This window comes from Pelodiscus sinensis, chromosome 20 (genome assembly GCF_049634645.1).
Source record: "Pelodiscus sinensis isolate JC-2024 chromosome 20, ASM4963464v1, whole genome shotgun sequence".
Taxonomy (NCBI): domain Eukaryota; kingdom Metazoa; phylum Chordata; order Testudines; family Trionychidae; genus Pelodiscus; species Pelodiscus sinensis.
This window is the reverse complement of record NC_134730.1, coordinates 9,022,781-9,040,373: the sequence shown is the minus strand read 5'-3', so window position 1 is coordinate 9,040,373 and position 17,593 is coordinate 9,022,781. Positions and strand designations below refer to the sequence as shown.

Here is a 17,593-nt window from a genome sequence, read left to right as displayed (position 1 = left end):
CATTTATTACACATGAGAGACTATTTCTTTTAAACATGTTCCATACAGTCTTGCATCTGCCCCAACTGCCTTCCAAAAAATGATGTAATTGATTCTGAAGAATCAACATGGAGTTCAGTGCTATCTGGATGATATTATTGTGTTTGGAAAGACTTCTGAGGAGCATGACAATAACCTGCAGTCTGTACTAAACTGCATCAGCACAGCAGGCCTCAAGCTCAATTTGTCTAAATGCAAATTTAGACAAACAGAACTCTTCTTTCTGGGGCATACAATTTCACCAGCTGGACTAAAACCTGATCCAGATCATATCCTAGCAATTTCAAATGCTCCTCCTCCAACAGATTTGCAAACCTTACGTTCCTTCTTGGGTCTTACTTCCTGGTATGCAAAATTCATTCCCAATTATGCTTCTGTCATTGAACCGTTACGAGAATTACTATGGAGAAGTTCAACCTTGGTATGGACAACGGATGCACAAGCTAGTTTGGAAACTGTGAAAGATTTGATTGTACATAGTCCAGTACTTGCACTATTCAGTCCTGCATTGCCCACAATTGTAACTACTGATGCTTCTGATTATGGACTTGGAGCTGTCCTCATACAACTTCATGAGGACAACACAGAGAGGACTGTTGCATTTGCTTCAAGGACACTGAGTGATACTGAGAGAAAATATTCTACAGTTGAAAAAGAAGCACTTGCTTGTGTCTGGGCTACTGAAAAATGGAGAACTTACCTGTGGGGCCGCACATTCAAGTTGCACACAGACCACAGCCCTTTGACAACATTGCTAATCACAAAAGGACTGGGAAGAGCAGGAAATCGTATTGTTAGATGGTCTGCAAGACTAATCTCTTAATTATGAACTGGAATATAAGCCTGGAAACCAAGGGTATGTCTACACTACAGAGTTAGTTCGAACTAACTTAGTTCGAATTAGTTAATTCGAACTAAGCTAATTCGAACTAACGCATCTAGAACTAAAAACTAGTTCTAATTAGCGTTTTGCTAATTCGAACTAGCATGTCCACATTGAGTGGACCCTGAACAGGGCTTAAGGATGGCCGGAAGCAGTGCCAGCAGGGCATCAGAGGAGGACTTAGAGTGTGGAGATGCTGTCTCAGGCTAGCCGAGGGCTGCGCTTAAAGGGACCCGACTCCCACCCCGGACAGACAGTTCTCAGGGGTGCCCCGCTTGAAAACCAGTCCTGGCTTGGAGTGCCCGGAGTGCCCACACTGGGCACATCACACCACTCGGCCATCAGACCGGCTGCACTTGCTGCAGGCTGCCATCTGGGGAGAGGGGGCAATTGGGGGGCTGCAGGAGAGCTTCCACCCCCAGAAGCCCGCAGAGCCAGCCCAGTCCTCCCCATCGGGGTCTCGTACCCCATTCCTCCCTCACCTCCGTCCACTTACCCTTCCCTAGCCCCTTTTCTTGATGTACAAAATAAAGGACAATTGTGTTAAAAAATGGAATCTGTCTTTATTGAACAAAACTGGGGGAGACTGGGAAAAGGAGGTGGGAGAGGGGAAGAGAGAGGCTGGGAGAGGGGAGGGCAACTAGCATGATCAGGGGTTGGGAACAGGTCCCAGATGAAGAGAGGCTACAGAGACTGGGACTGTTCAGCTTAGAAAAGAGGAGATGGAGCAGGGACAGGATAGAGGTCTCTAAAAGCAGGGGTTGGGTGGAGAGGGTGCATTCAGAAAAGTTCTTCCTGAGTTCCCATAAAGAAGGACTAGAGGACACCAAAGGAAAGGAATGGGTAGCAGGCTTGAAACTAGTAAGAGAAAGTTGTTCTTCGCAAAGCAAATAGTTAACCTGTGGAACTCCTTGCTGCAGGAGGCTGTGAAGGCTACAACTAGAACAGAATTTAATGAGAAGTTGGGTCCATGGAGTAGTCTTAGCCAGGGGGTAGGAGTGGTGTCCCTGCCCAAAGTTTGTGGAAGGCTGGAGAGGGATGGCACGAGACAAATGGCTTGGTCACTGTCTTCGGTCCATCCCCTCCAGGGTCCCTAGGGTTGGCCGCTGTCGGCAGACAGGCTACTGGGCTAGATGGACCTTTGGTCTGACCCAGGACGGCCATTGTAAGCTCAGGGCTCAGGGTCGGGGGTCTCAGTGGACCCCCTTGATTTTCATGCCAACCTGCTCCTGGGTGGCCAGGCTGGCAGCTCTCCTGCCCTAGACGGCCACTTTCCTGTGCCTAGTGCAGAGATCGTGGACAAGTTCCACGATGTCTGCACTAGCCAGGAAGGTGCCCGCCTCTTGCGGTCCCGGGCAAGCTCCCGGGAGCCGCCAGCCTGGTCCCGGGAAGAGGGGGTGGGCTGAGGGACATCGGGTGGGTGGCTCTGTGCCGTGCCAAGTGCAGGGTCTGCTGGCTGGGTGCTGGCAGGCTTGCACCTGGCACGGGCACCGTAGCCAGCCCGTGCCCCTTTAAGGGGTCCGGGGCCGGGAGGGGGGCAATAGAGTTTCCCTGGTGTTGGCCAGAGTGGCCACCAGGGAAACCTGGGGAGGGCTAGCCTCCCACTAGTTCGAATTAAGGGGCTACACAGCCCTTAATTCGAACTAGTAAGTTCGAACTAGGCTTAATCCTCGTAAAATGAGGTTTTCCTAGTTCGAACTAAGCGCTCCGCTAGTTCGATTTAAATTCGAACTATCGGAGCGCTAGTGTAGCGCCTATGAATGTTAGTTCGAACTAACGTCCGTTAGTTCGAACTAACATTGTATTGTAGACATACCCCAAAATATGATAGCTGATTGCCTTTCTTGCCTGTCTTTGTCTTCCCCAATTATCACCTCTAATACTATTAACTCACAGACATTTCCCCTTCCCCACCTCTAATATCATTAACTCACTGGCATTCACCTTCCTTCCTCCCCCCCCCCCCCCCCACATTCCCTTTCTGTTCTGTAATGTGATTTGTCCTTTTCATGTGTGTTCATTTTTTTAAAATTGTATCCTTTGGTATATATGGTTGTGACTGTTTTCTTCCATTATTTGATCTGAGGAAGTGGGTCTGGCCCACGAAAGCTCATCATCTAATAAACCACCTTGTTAGTCTTTAAAGTGCTACATTGTCCTGCATTTTGTTTGTCTTCACCAGATATTCCACTGGAGGATGAGGATGAAGTAGTTGCACTTATTACAAGTGCTCTTACTGCAGTTCCAAGAGAGCAATTCTAAGCTGCTTGTTCAGCATGTCCAGTGCAACAAAAGCTATGGGAATTTCTGACAAAGAGATGGCCCAGTAACCCTAAAAACTTTGATCCAGTTTTTTTCCCTTGTTTTAGAGTTTGGGATGAACTTTGCTTGATGGCTGTGTGTTACGAGGTACACACCAGCTACTTGTGCCAGAAGAATTACACTCAAAACTCATACACTTGGCACACGATACTCATTGAAGAATTGTCAGAACCAAACACTGACTACGGGATCTGTATTGGTGGCCAGGGATGGACTCCCAAACTGAAGCAATCATAAAATCCTGTGTCACTTGCCAAATGCATGATAAGACAGCAGTGACATGTACCCCAGAATTATAGCCTGGTCCTGATTCTGCATGGGAAAAAGTTTTGATTGATATCGTAGGACACTTTCATACTGCTCCAATTGACTGTCGTTATGCCATTACTTTAATAGACTATTTCAGTAAGTGGCCTGAGATAGCGTTTACATCGCAAATCTCTTCTGCTACAGTAATTAAGTTCCTCTCTACCATTTTTAGCAGGGAAGAACTGGTTTCAGATAATGGCAGTCAATTTACTTCCCTGGAATTTGAAACTTTTCTAACAGAGAGGAACATTTTGCATAGAAGATCATCCCTGTATTACCCTCAAGCCAATGGGGAAATCAAAAGGTTTAACAGAAGCTTGAAAGAGAGTTTGCAAATGGCTAAACTGGAAGGGTGATTGTGGATAACCTTCACTACTGATTTCTTACAAGCATACAGGGCTACACAACATGCCACAATGCAAAGATCACCCGCAGAGTTACTGCATGGTAAACAGATTAATACTAAACTGAATGTTGCTGGATTGTTAAAGGCAAGACCTGATGCACCAAACGATGATGATGTGAGAACAACAGTTGAACAGAACCAAGAAAAGTATAAGGCTTTCACAGACAAATGGCGAGGTGCTAAGGAACCAAAGTTTGAGTGTGGTTCCTTCGTTAGAGTAAGAAAACCTGGAATTTTACACAAAGGGGACCATAAATTCACATCTCCTCTTAAAATCATTGAGAAGAAGGGACCTTACACCTATTGACTTTCTGATGAACGGGTATGGAATGCTTCTTATCTTGCATCTGCCTATGCACCAAGAGGAGATGATGCCAACACCCAGTCCATGTTGAATGACTTCACTGTAGTACCAACACAACAAGACATTGCACTAGAAGCGGGGTTTGAGAGACCGTCTGTCAGATCCAGACGACCACCTGTCTGGACTGGAGACTATGTTATGTAGTATTTACAGTGTTTTCAGTGTAATATTTCTGCCAACCATATAGTGTCTTGTTCCATATTTGTTTCTGTGGTTAGAACAACAATGTTTATTTTATAATTGAGAGAGCTTCATAATAGAGGAGGAAATATGGTGTTTTAGATGCTGCTTGTAATTATTAGAACTGGGAGCACAGAAAACAGGAAGGAGGGAGGAGAAGATTAGCCAGGGCTGAGTGAGAGCTACAGAGGGGTGCAGCAGCTTTGTAAAGAGATTTCACTTTTGGTAAATAAAGTCCTGTTGAAGTTTGTTACTACCTTGCTTGCATGATACAGCAGTAGCATACCCATAGAGGCTCATGGATAATATATTTAGGTCATAGCATATTCAGAATTAAATTCAGATTTAATTTAAACACAGTTCTTTTTTAAAAGAAAAACATAATTTAAATAATTTAAAAACAAGTTAAATTTTAAAAATCTGATTTTCTTCCAAAAAATCACCAGTTTTTATCCTTTCCACACAAACATGCATTGACACTAGCACTCATAAGTCCTCTCAAGGTGAAAGACTCTCTTACCTAGTGGGCACAGGCCCAAAACCTCAGCTCTGGAATCCCATTTGTTTAGGATCCATCCACACATATTACCACTGATGCCTCCCTCACAATGCAGGGAGCTCACATGCAACATCATATGATACAGGATCTCTGGTCCATGACCAAGCAGTTTCTGCACATAAACATACTGGAACTCCTGGCAGTCCGGTACATTTGAATTCATTTCCTTCAACACGTTGTATGCACTACAGTTAGGTACTCACAGACAACGTTCCATGCATGTTTATATAAACATATAGGGCACATCTCGCTCCCCCTCCCTCTGCACCTCGCCCCCAGCCTTCCCTAAGCATCCCCAGCCCCACCCCAGAGCAATGATTTAAATGAAGCATGTACATTTTCATTTTATTTTTAAAAAAATAAAAATTGAGGTAAGGACCTGAGCATCGCCAGGTAAACCATCTAGTATTTCATAAAAAGATACTGTTATGGCAGTAATAAAAGGGAGTGCTTAATCAACCATGGGAAGAGAGCTATTTTGTAGGTATATTGCTTGGACTATTTATATTGAAATATTTTGAGAGGAGCTAACTTTGTGTTACCTTGATACATGCTGATAAATCCCATATTACTGCACAAGTCAATGTGTCAGGTACCATGCAGCACGAGGAGGGGTATCAGAATCAGAAGTGTAGACAGAAATGTAGACACAGATATTGATTTACTTCATATTAATGGAGTAATCTATCTCTGAATCCTCCCTCTATATCGATTTAATGGCTGTGGATATCTCCTTCCGAGGCTTTTTTTAACCCATAGTTTTCCAGAATGTGGATGTTGTTTTATAATAAATCATACTTTTTTTCTATTTTGACAGAAAAGTAGTCCTCACTCCTTTCCCAAATCTATTCCCAACATTTTTAGGGCCACAATGACATAAGTCACCCCTAGAAGAAATAAACAAAAAGGGGCAAAGGAAAGATTAGGTGGTTCCCTGCTATCTGCACCCCGTTGGGAGGTAAGTTCCTTGTCCATTAAGCAGGTTCCCATTTACCCCACTGGTTAAGAACCTCTAGTTCTGTAGAGTCTCCTTGCACACGTTAGGAACCTGAACATATTTTGTCTGGCCAAATGAACACTGACCTTTTTTAGCAAATCACATGGAAATGGAAAGTATTGGGGTAGATTCTTTTGATATTGTAGAATTTATTGTGTAATTTGATTCCATTTTAAAATACATTTTCTGTATTCTTCTTTCCCTTCCCTAACATTTGAGGGATGTGTGTATGTGTTTAATCACCTTTTTCATTAAAAAATCACTCCACTAAACTTCCTTCCTTCCTTCAAGAAGGAAAATGAAACAAGCCATTCAGCAGAAAGTGTTGGACTCCTACTGAAGTCTAAAACAGTGCAGCTAAACAATGCCAAAAGGGAGAACCAAATTTGTTGAGCAAAAAAAAAAGAAAAAAAAAGGTTGCTGCGCCTTTAAATTCCCGTGCTCCCCGCTCTCCCACCCCCACTAGACATGGCAGGGAAAAGGTCCCTGTCGGCATTCCATCCAAGAAAAACAGAAAATACCGGACATTTCCGGTATCCTGGAAAAGCGCTGCAGTCTAGACGTAGCCTCTATTTGAAAATGTTGGCCTTAAGCTCTCTGTGCCTCAGTCCCCCATCTGCAAAATGTAGAGAATATTTTCCAGTTGCAGGGAGTGGCATGAGGTGCATACAACATCTGTAAAACACAGGGAAATCCCCTGGTTCTATTTTAAATTGCTCATGAATTCTGTAAGATGCAAGTGAATAAGCAAACAGCCCTTTTGCTTTTCTCATGGGATATGTCTACACTACAAAGTTAATTCGAACTAACAGACGTTAGTTAGAATTAACTTTGATAGGCGCTACACTAGTGATCCGCTAGTTCGAACTTAATTCGAACTAGCGGAGCGCTTAATTCGAACTAGGTAAACCTCATTCTACGAGGACTAACACCTAGTTCAAATTAAGCAGTTCGAATTAAGGGCTGCATAGCCACTTAATTCGAACTAGTGGGAGGCTAGCCCTCCCCAGCTTTCCCTGGTGGCCACTCTGGGCACCACCAGGGAAACTCGTCTGCCCCCCTCCCAGCCCTGGAGCCCTTAAAGGAGCACAGTCTGGCTACGGTGCCCGTGCCAGATGCAAGCCTGCCAGCACCCAGCCAGCAGACCCTGCACCTGGCATGGCACGAACCAGCTACCTGCTGCCACCCAGCCCTCCGCCTCTTCCCGGGACCAGGCTGGCAGCTCCCGGGAGCCTGCCCGGGTCCACAAGAGGCGGGCGCCCACCTGGTCTAGTGCGGAGATTGTGGACCTCATCCACGACGTCCGCAGTAGGCACAGGAAAGTGGACGTCTAGGGCAGGATAGCTGTCAGCCTGGCCACCCAGGATAAGGTTTGCATGAAAATCAAGGTGGTCCAGTAAGACCCCCGACCCTGAGCCCTGAGCTTAGAATGGCCGTACTGGGTCAGACCAAAGGTCCATCTAGCCCAATAGCCTGTCTGCCGACAGCGGCCAACACTAAGTACTCTGGAGGGGATGGACCGAAACAATGACCAAGCCACTTGTCTCGTGCCATCCATCTCCAGCCTTCCACAAACAAAGGGCAGGGACACCATTTCTACCCTCCATGGACCCAACCTCCATGACTTTATCTCACTTCTCATTAAATTCTGTTCTAGTTCTAGCCTTCACCGCCTCCTGCAGCAAGGAGTTCCACAGGTTAACTATTTGCTTTGTGAAGAACAACTTTCTCTTATTAGTTTGAAGCCTGCTACCCATTCATTTCATTTGGTGTCCTCTAGACCTTCTATTATGGGAACAAATGAAGAACTTTTCTTTATGCACCCTCTCCACACCACTCATGCTTTTATAGACCTCTATCATATCCCCCCTCAGTCTCCTCTTTTCTAAGCTGAAAAGTCCCAGTCTCTTTAGCCTCTCTTCATATGGGACCTGTTCCAAACCCCTGATCATTTTAGTTGCCCTCCCCTCTTCCACCCTCTCTCTTTCCCTCTCCCACCTCCTTTTCCCAGTCTCCCTGAGTTTTGTTCAATAAAGAGAGTTTCTATTTTTGAACACATGTGTCCTTTATTTTTTACATGAGGAAGGAGGGCTAGGGAGGGGTAAATGGAAGGAGGTGAGGGAAGAATGGGGCACGAGCCCCCGATGGGGAGGACTGGGGTGGCTCTGCGGGCTCCTCGGGATGGAAGCTCTCCTGCAGCCCCCCGATTGACCCCCCCACCTCGGATGGCAGCCTGCGGTAAGTGCAGCCGGGCTGATGGCCGAGTGCTGTGATGTGCTGAGCGTGGGTACTTAGGGCACTCCAAGCCAGGACTGCTTTGCTGTCCCTCATTGAGTTAGACAAGCAAGCGGGGAACCCCTGAGAACTGTCTGTCTGGGGTGGGGGTTGGGTCCCTTTAAGCGCAGCCCTCAGCTAGCCTGAGACATTCCTGAGTCCTAACCTGATGCCCTGCCGGCACTGCTTCCGGCCATCCTTAACCCTGGTTCAGGGTCCACTCAATGTGGATATGCTAGTTTGAATTAGCAAAATGCTAATTCGAACTAGTTTTTAGTTCTAGACGCGTTAGTTCGAATTAGCTTAGTTCGAATTAACTAATTTGAATTAAGTTAGTTCGAATTAGTGCTGTAGTGTAGACATACCCATTGAGATTTACAGGCCTTTGGTGTGTTATACAGCTAGAAGCCTTCTGGCATACCTGAGAACTGTAGGATGGGGTTGCGGGTAGGGCGCTGTAGTGTAGACATACCCTTCCAGAATAAAATAAAATCCATGGCTGCATCTAGACTGGCAAGTTTTTCCACAAAAGCAGATGCTTTTGCGGAAAAACTTGCCAGCTGACTACACTGGCCGCTTGAATTTCCGCAAAAGCACTGACAATCTACTGTCCAAAATCAGTGCTTCTTGCGGAAATGCTTTGACGTTCCCGTTCGGGCAAAAGCCCTTTTCCAGAAATGCTTTTGCGCAAAAGGGCCAGTGTAGACAGGCAGCTAAGACATTTTGCGCAAAAGCAGGCTAAACGGAAAAAAGCCCTATGGGCACTCTGAGGCTCTGTAGCCAGGATCAGCTTCCCGGACTTCCTGGTAACACGAGCCTCCTTAAAGCAGACGCAGGCTACTGAGGTCACCAGGCAGGACCCTTATTCGGACCTCAGGACTGAGGTCTGCCATGTGGCCCCTGTGTCCTCAGCAGCCACCCCACAGCAGGATAGCAGCTCCAGGTGGGGATCAGGCACCCGCACCCCCAGCGCAGGAGGCCCCCAGGGCCGCAAACAAAGGGCCCCATCCTGGTCCTCAGGGGAGCTGGACAGCCTGCTCGACCTGTGGCAGGAGGAGGAGGCCCTCCACGAGACCCGCTACCGGTGCCGGAACGCCGACATCTTTGCCCGCATGGCCCAGGCGCTCGCCCAGCAGGGCCATCCAGCCTGGACTCTCGAACAAGTCCAGGCTAAAGTGAAGGAGCTGTGCATGGGCTATGTGCGGGCCAGCGAGAGCCAGGGGGCAGGAGCAGACACCTGTCCCCACTATGACCAGCTCCATGCCAACCTGGGCGAGCCAGCCCTGCAAGCCCCGGACGTCCCTGTCGACAGCAGCATGCGCCACCCCCCGTCACCAGGACCACTGAGGCAGGGAAGGAGACAGCAGTGCGTCGGAGGATGAGGCCAGCACTGCCACCCTGCAGGCCCCTCTGGCAGCGCTGACATCTCCCGCGCATCCTCGGAGGCCGGGAAAGGATCCACCGGTGAGTCTTGCACTTTGCCCTCCCAAGGTTGGGGGGAGGGAAGAGCCAGGCACCCGGAGGGGGGAGGGGGAGAGCATGTCACTCAGGCCACGTGAGCTGCACGCTGTGTAGCGTTAGGCAGGAAGCAGCACGTGCAACCACGTACAGCCTGGTGACGAAGCGGGATGTGGCCGCGGCAGGCAGCTCCAGGGCACACCTGGGACCATGCTGCTCTCACACATCCGGCAGGACTAGGGGGAAGGGTGGATGCCGGCTGGAACCAGCCAGGGCCCCAGGGACTCAGCCCAGAGCCTGTTCCTCTGCAGGGGTGCAGCACACAGAAAGGCACACTGTCCCATGCCTGGCTGTGAGGCCCAGCCAGCTGCTCTTGGGTAAACTGCAGCATCACAGTCCTGTGAGCATGGCCCTCACTGAGCCCCTCGCCTGCTCCCGGTGCCTTGGCTGGCTCCCTGAGGGAAGTCCCCACTGCGACCACACATGTCCCTGGGCTACGTGTGTGAGGGATAGCGGATTGGGCCGCCCCTAGGGCCACATGAGTTTTGCTGCAAGGATGGGACACTCCCCAGTCACTCTCCTGGTTCTGTCCAGGAGATATCCCACGCGATGGGGATCTGAGAGCCCAGACCATGTCTGCCAGATGTGCTCCCAGGCACTGTGTGGGGATTCATCTCGCTCCCTCTCAAACACCAGTGATTAGCCCAAAGCCTCACAGCCTCCACTGGCAGGGAGTTCCACAGCTTAACGCAACACAAGCGCCCTCCCGCCCTCCCCAGGGTCAGGACACAGACCGGTGGTTACAATACATAGAGGAGGACCCTACTCCAGGGGCGGTCCTCTTTGCAAACAGACAACACGGGGGGTGGGAGGGAACCGAGTGGGCCCAAGCCACACTACTGTGGTGTCACCTGGGCTCAGGGGTGGAGGGCATGAGGTGTGGGGACAGTGGCCGGGCTGCCTGACTGACCCATCCTTTCTTCTCTTCCCTGCAGCGGGACCAAGCACAAGCCGGGGACCCTCCAGTCTGGCAGCAGCAGCACCCCCAGATGCCCAACCACCGAGGCAGAGGCAGAGGCAGAGGCTCCGCCACCGGGACCAGCTTCTTCAATGCCATGTGCAGGCCATCGAGCACATTGAGGCTGCAATTACACAATGCATCGAGGGGGACCTGCAGTGGCTCCAGGAGGCCTGGGGCGCCTTCCAGGCCCAGTGCACGAGGATTGCCGACTCCATTGCCACCCTCACCACCCACATTGGCCATGCCGTCCACTATGGCATGGCCTTGCCCCACGCCCCCACCATCCCTCCCCTAGCACTGCCCCTGCCACTCCTGCAATGGCCCCTCCTGCTCCTGTCCCTACCCCTCCTGCTCCTGTCCCTGTGCAGCCTGCCCCTCCTGCTCCTGCCCCTCCTGCTTCTGTCCCTGTGCAGCCTGCCCCTTCTGCTCCTGCCCCTCCTGCCCACCTCCCCATGCAGCCTGCCCCCCATGTCCAGGTCTGCCCCCGCAGGAGCAGTCGCAGGGGCCACCCCTCCGAGGAGTAGCTCCTCCCCCTCCCGGTTGAAGGTCCCCTCCCCCTCCCGGTTGAAGGTCTCCTCCCCCTCCCCCTCCCAGTTCAAGGTTTCCCCCTTCTTCCCCTCCCAGTTCAAGGTCTCCCCCCTCTCCCTCTTGTAAATAAAAACATACACGTTTTTTTCTGTTGAAAACAAAACTGTGTTGGTTATTGTGTTACTTGAGGTAACTTAAATAATTGATTTGAGATGCCAATTAGCCAACTAAATGTAAGATGATTACAAAATGCGGACACCAAATACCACCAGTCTATTGTGGGGAAAATCCAATAACTCCAATTGTGTCTAAAGAGGGGACTGTGCAGGAAATCAAAACTCTCTAAAAGAAAACTGCTGTAAGGGTTAAAAAGTTTTCCAGACCTCTCTCCCTGTAACAGAGAGAAATCAAATTAACTCTAATCAAGACCCTTACAATGCCTCCTATCTCAAGTTCATGGATACTCCTAGTCTGTCACAATTTTGTCATGTAAACCCTTATCTTTGTCACAGTTTGCCTTGTAGACTCCTCCACTCAAGTTCTCATGTGGCTTTGTGTACTGTAAAAACTTACTTCTAGCACTCCTGGGGTGAACAGAAGTCTCAGAGTACTTCTGCTGAGACTTTGATATGTTAAAGAAAACAATCAACAACTGAACTGTCTAAGCATTCTGTATATAGGATCCCTGAATCTGTCTGTCAGTGCTGCTTCACTCTTGGAAGTGACAGCCTGCATGCATGCATCATAAAGTTTTCTCTTCTAGGTTTCTCTCCTGCCTCACTGATTTGACCTCCAGCCTCGGACCCTTCTGGGGGCTCTGTACCCCAGGGGAGCGAGATTTCCCCCTCATCTATCACCAGTCGTTCCTTTAATTGGTCATTGGTTTGTCGCGCATAAATAAATACTGACACTTGTAAGTAAAATTTAAACCACAAGACTATATTAACATAGATAACAAACAAGCAAGAAAGGTTAAAACACAAACACAAAGATTATGTACATAGTCTAGATGCAGGGACGATTGTAGTGTTGCTGGCGACCTCAATCCTTTGGTCCTTCCGGGCCTCGGAAGAGGAACAGCCAGGAGTCCCTCAATGGAAGACAATGCCAAAGCTGGCAACCTCAATCCTTTCATCCTTCCGGGCCTTGGGAGAGGAACAGCCAGGAGATCCCTCGAAGACGACTGGAATCAGGTACGCTGACTCGAGCCTTCCGCACGAACCACGAATCCTCTTCCTGTTCTTCAGGACAGCTCGGACAGGCGATGGTGGCCTAAAACCTAGCCTAAACTAAAAGAAAAACCCTAGCTACGTCCAACGCACCCGACGAACATGCACAATGACGGCCGATATGCTTCAAACCGACACTGCCTGACGAACAGTCACGACGATGATAGCTAATTTAACTAAACCTAACTAAAACAAGTATAACCAAGGTTGGTTTGTTGAATGCAGTAAATGTACAATTGGGAGGTAAGGGGAAGGGAGGGGGAAGGGTAGAGGATGGGAGGGAGTTGTAGGGGGGAAACCGAGGCGACCCTATTATGGGGCCTGTATGAACATGCCCGTCCGGGCATCTCGGATGCGCACCCCATCCTGGTGCACCTGGCGGATGGCAGCTGTGTGAGGCTGTTCATAAGTCTGTGCCTTGGCTGCCATCCGTGCGAGGAGGAAGGCCTCCCTACTCCGTTGCAGCATGCAGCACGTGGCCGTTACCTCCATTGCATTCCGCTCACCCATCTCGAGACGGGTGAGCAAACAACAGAAGCGGGCTTTTAAGCGGCCGAAGGTGCACTCCACTTGATTCCGGGCACGGTTGAGGCGGTCGTTGAACCGGGCCCGGTTCTGGTCCAGCCCCCCATGTAGGGCCGTATTAGCCAGGGCAGCAGGGGGTAGGCCGTGTCCCCGATGACGCAGATGGGCATAGGCACATCCCCGACAGTCAACTCCCACTGGGGGAAGTAGGTGCCTGCCTCCAGCCTGCGAAACAATCCGGAGTTGCGGAGGATGCAGGCATCGTGTGCCCTGCTGGACCAGCCTGCATAGACATCCAGGAAGTGGCCCCTGTGGTCCACAAGGGCCTAGAGAACAATTGAGTAGTACCCCTTCCTGTTCATAAAATGGGCTGCTCAATGCTCCGGGGCCCAGATGGGGATGTGGGTTGCATCCAGGGCTCCCCCGCAGTTGGGGAACCCGAAGGCAGCGAAGCCGGCCAGCGTAGCATCCACGTTGCGCAGGCGGATCACGCTCGGGAGCAGGACATTGATGGTGTGGACGACCTGCAGAAGGGTGCAGAGAAACACAGGGGAACACATCACTTAAGGCAGAGGTGAGTGTGCGCTCCCTTGGTCCCCCCCCCGTGATTCCCTCTGTCCTCACGCATACACACACACGCACACACGCATGCACAAACACACACACACCAGGGCCCCCTCGCCCTCTCCCCCCACCAGCAGGCCTGTGCAAGGAGGAACAGCCCAAACCCCTGGGTGACCCAGCCTGGAGTCTTGGTGACCCAGCCTGGACACTGACGGTGGATCTTCCCACCCCGAACTGGTGTGCCACCGATCAGTAGCTGTCCAGGGTGGCCAGCTTCCAAAGTGCGATGGTGACCCTCTTGTTGATGGGGATGGGTGCCCGCAGCCGGGTGGTGGCTCTCTGGAGCGCAGGGGCGAGCCAGGCACACAGCTCCAGGAAGCTCTGCTTTCGCATGCGGAAGTTCTGGAGCCATTGCTGGTCGCCCCATTGCCCAAGGACCAGCTGGTCCCACCAGTCGGTGCTGGTGTCCAGGGTCCATAGTGGCCTCTCCACGGTGGGGTGGGGATGCCACAGGGATGCCATGGCCTCCCTGGTGAGGGAGTCCAAAGCGATCTGTGCCTCCTGCTCCTGGAACAGGAGGGCACCAGCCTGGAGCAGCAGCTGCAGGCACTCCAAAATGGCCAGCAGTGGCCAGAGCAGACACATGGCCACCCCTGGCTCCATGGCAGACAAAAGAAAAAAAAAACAGGAAAAAGCACTAGGTGGCAAAAGGGTGGTGTCCAAAAGGCAGAGGGCAACCACCAAAACTGCTAGGGCTGTCAGTCCCTGCAAGAGGTCCTAAAGCACGGAGCAGGAGACAAACGGCTGTCCAGCGAGACCCCTTTAAGCACGTGTCTGAAAGGAGCTCCAGCCCCCACCCCTGGAAAGGGCTGGTGCCCTTTTGCCTTCTTCAAAATGGTTCCGGGCTTCTGCTTTTGCACAAAAGCGCATCGTTATAACGATAACTCCATGCCAGTCTAAACGCTCTTTTCCGCAAATACTTTTAACGGAAAAACTTTTCCGTTCAAAGCATTTGCAGAAAATCGTGCCAGTCTAGACATAGCCCATGCGATTATACTTACAACAGCCAATTAAAATGTTCTCCCTTTCTACCAACTGTAGAAAGAAAATACTGGAAATGTTTGATTTGTATGTATTTATTCTTTTATTGTTCTATGAATGTTAACAGAAATCAATACAGTCCTTCATTCTGAACTGCATTGCACATGTGATAAGCACAATAGAATATGAGTTAGGGTTGGAGAATCAAACTGAATTTTTATCCCGAACCCTTGTTTTGCTGGCTCCCTTGGGATTAAGTCGGATTTCTACACTGATTTCATTGCATCTTTTGTGTGTGGGGGTGGTGGTGGTTTCATTAATCAGACCTTGCACTGACTGAGGCAACCCCTCTGGGCAATCTTAACAGATACTGCCTGTGGGAGTATGGGAGAGGGGAGGAGGGCAAATTTCACTAAGAATCACTGAAGTTGCAGGGAACTTCAGATAATTAGCAGTGAATGTAAATCCCCAAAGCTGCATATACAGTGTACTTCACCAGTCAAGAGGCTCAGCTGTCTCCAGTAAATACTCTTCTCATCCCTTAAGGGCATCTGCAGCAGGCGGCGCATGATTAATTGTTCACGTGTGGGAGGATGAGAGCAGAAGGTCTGTCTGGCAGAGTTTGTGCTCATGAATATTCATCGGGGGAATCTGAAACAGCTGGGAAGCATGTTTGTATCTGGAGAAGATGCAGATGGAGTTAATGGGGCAAATGAAATGAAAGAAGTTAGATCACGTAGACACTTTTGTGTGTTTGCATCATGGCAGTGGTTACCTGGGAGGAAAATGTTGGTACTTCTGGGGAGGCAGTTGCTGAAAACGGAAGGTTATTTATGAAGGCCATTATTGTTAACCTTTGGTTCGGAGATGTGATGGGAGCCTCAAGGGTTAAAGCTGACTACCCAGTGAAAACTACTGGATGATGGTGAAACAAATTATTTTTATTAAGTGGAATGATTTTTTTTTTATCAAAACTAACAATTAGCAAATAGTTTTTTAAACTAGCAATTGCCCAATGCTTTTAAAGGGTAGAAAACCCTAAACTTAGCTGTACTTAACTAATTACAAACTTATTTTATTACAATTCAACTATACCAAATCACTGTCTCTAATTTGCTTAACGAAAAATACAAAAACAAAGCCAATATAATGATAATAAAAACTCCGTCCAAAGCCAGCCCCTCTATGGTTATTTTAGGACAGCTGGTGGAGTTAGTCATAAATCTACTTTTACAACTTAACGACTCCGGGGCTTCTATTTCTAACACTTATATTTAACCTAAATACAACACTACTATACAACACAAAATTATACAATTTACACAGTGTGGTTAACAGAACTTAGACACGCTTTACAGAATTACACAGTGAAATTAACACAATTTAACTATTAATTAAACCAATAACTAATACATTTAAGCAATACTTACAAATCCAGAAACGATAACAACACAAAGACACACTAGAACTCGGAGCATGCTCAGGACTCGTGCACCCCTATATTTGACTCGAAGGGTGGGGAGGCAGCCTCAGGGTGATCAATCCTTTAGCCGGTCAAAAAAAGATACGTGCCCTCAATACACGGAACTTCCGTTGAACAAAGGGGTAGAGGGTCTTTTATACAAAAATTCGATGTCTAATGCCATGCTAGGGTCTGCATTTGGCAGGGCCTGATAGGCTAGTGATGAGGTAGTATGACTATGCTGCCCTATAGGAATTTTTGTGATCCCCTCGTGGACAGGACCAGATGGGGCATAGTTAGTGTGAGACAGTTGTGTTTTATTACCCTATGTTTACTTTTTCCCTTGCCCCTAAGACCGGTCAAGCTACGGTCAAATGAGGCTTATCTGTAAGTGCAGCTAGGCACTATCTAGTCATGCTCACCTCCCTATTTTATGATGCCTGTGAGTCTCAGGATGCCTGTAAGGTCAAATTCCATTCACAAAAACTGCATTGCGCTTCCCATGCTCCTCTGAGTATCTGGGTTTTGTGTGAGGGGCCTTGTGTGGCAGGATGGGCTATACGTGAAGGCCGTGGCCAGAAAAAGCCTGCTTTACAACAATTATATGTCAAAAGAAGGGATGCAGGCTGAATATAAACAAAACCTTCTTGAGAGAACTAGACTGTGGGATTGCCTCCAAACGAAAATGCGGGAAGCCCCATTCCTGGAGACGTTTCAGACTAGGCAGGGCAAACCTCAAATGTCATATTGAACCAAATTGCATGTTTTTGTGAGTGACCAAACTGTGCAAGGTGCCCTGATCTAAAGACTGAAACACTCATATAACTACAGATAGACCTGAAATAAAATCCTCTATAATCTGAACAGCTGGCCTACGTTTGAAATCTGAACCTGTAGTTGAATATTGTAAATGATCTCTTTACAATATAACCTAGATTCAACCAGCCCAAAATTTTTGGAGGTTTGAAATCTGGAGGTGAAGTCTGTGGCTTGGGCCCATCACAATTTGTCATGGACCTAATGCTCCTTTTAAGGTGTTAGGGGAGGACCCTGTACTGAAGAGCCATATCCAGCCTTGCTGTATCCAAGCATGCACTAACTAGGGATGAATGAACAGGTTTGAATAATTTTTAAAAAACCACACGTCATGCAAAATACTTGCAGAACCCGTATCCATTTCTAGAACCAAAATCACTCTGAGGCTGGCTATGTCTATATTGACAAGATTTTGTGCAAATACTCTTTAACGCAAGAATTTTTTGTGTTAGAGTATTTAAATAAATTAGTTGAGATTGCCTATCTCCTAGAGCTGGAAGGGACCTTAAAAGGTCATCAAGTCCAGTCCCCTGCCTTCACAGCAGGATCAAGGACCATCCCTGACAACTTTTTGCCCCAAATGGCCTCTGCAAGGATTGAACTCATAACCCTGGGT

General features: G+C 48.7%; 1 long non-coding RNA gene across 1 annotated transcript; it reads right to left on the bottom strand.

Moving 5' to 3' along the window:
- Window positions 1–12,264: 12,264 nt before the first annotated feature.
- On the bottom strand, window positions 12,265–16,509 carry LOC142819169 (uncharacterized). Its single transcript, XR_012896963.1, has 3 exons — window positions 16,130–16,509; window positions 15,196–15,378; window positions 12,265–13,618 (listed from the first exon to the last, which is right to left on the bottom strand). It is a non-coding gene; the product is annotated as an uncharacterized LOC142819169 (long non-coding RNA).
- Window positions 16,510–17,593: the final 1,084 nt, after the last annotated feature.